Below are 1,260 nucleotides of genomic sequence, written 5' to 3'. Positions count from 1 at the left end.
AAGTTAAAACTCACACAACACCAGGTTATAGTCCAACAGGTTTAATTGGAAGCACCAGCTTTCTGAGCGCTGCTCCTTCATCAGGTGATTGTGGAGGACACAATTGTAAGGCACAGAATTTATAGCAAAAATTTACAGTGTGATGTAACTGAAATTATACATTGAAAAATACCTTGATTGTCTGTTGAATCTTTCATCTGTTCAAATACCATGGTACTTTCACTTCTTTCATGTGTAAATCACAACTTTGTTTTTTAAAAGTTACATTCTCAGGTTAACTGTAACAATTGGTGTCAGCCAGATAATATGTTGAAGGTGTTAGCCCCCTGTGTGCTGTCTGTGCCATAACGTTTAGATTGATTCTAATCTATAAAGTGAGATAACAGAGTCTGACATGGATTCATGCAGTTTTTGAGCAAAGTACAATGTAACTCTGCAAGTACAAATTCACCTCACAAACGTATATGTGTATGTGTGCATGTGGGTTTGTGTGTCTGTCTGTCTGTCAGGGGTGGGGGGGTTGTGATTGTGAGAGAGGGTGTATATGTGTACATACACACACACAAACCTGTTGGACTATAACCTGGTGTTGTGTGATTTTTAACTATGTCCCTGTCCCGGGAGTGTTTGATGGGAGACCGTGTAGAGGGAACTTTACTCTGTATCTAACCCCATGTTGTCTCCGTCCTGGGAGTGTTTGATGGGGACAGTGTAGAGGGAGCTTTACTCTGTATCTAACCCCATGCTGTCCCTGTCCTGGGAGTGTTTGATGGGGATAGTATTGAGGGGGCTTTACTCTGTATCTAACCCCGTGTTGTCCCTGTCCCTGGGAGTGTTTGATGGGGAGAGTGTAGAGGGAGCTTTACTCTGTATATAACCCCGTGCTGTCCCTGTCCCTGGGAGTGTTTGATGGGGGACAGTGTAGAGGGAGGTTTACTCTGTAGCCAACCCCGTGCTGTCCCAGTCCTGGGAGTGTTTGATGGGGAGAGTGTAGAGAGAGCTTTACTCTGTATCTAACCCCATGTTGTCTCTGTCCCTGGGAGTGTTTGATGGGGGACAGTGTAGAGAGAGCTTTACTCTGTATCTAACCCCGTGCTGTCCCTGTCCTGGGAGTGTTTGATGGGGATAGTATTGAGGGGGCTTTACTCTGTATCTAACCCCATGTTGTCCCTGTCCCTGGGAGGGTTTGATGGGGGGACAGTGTAGAGGAAGCTTTACTCTCTATCTAACCCCGTGCTGTCCCTGTCCCTGGGAGTATTT

This window comes from Chiloscyllium plagiosum, chromosome 7, assembly GCF_004010195.1.
Source record: "Chiloscyllium plagiosum isolate BGI_BamShark_2017 chromosome 7, ASM401019v2, whole genome shotgun sequence".
In the NCBI taxonomy this organism is placed as follows: domain Eukaryota; kingdom Metazoa; phylum Chordata; class Chondrichthyes; order Orectolobiformes; family Hemiscylliidae; genus Chiloscyllium; species Chiloscyllium plagiosum.
The sequence above is the reverse complement of the archived record's forward strand: the minus strand, read 5'-3'. Positions refer to the sequence as shown.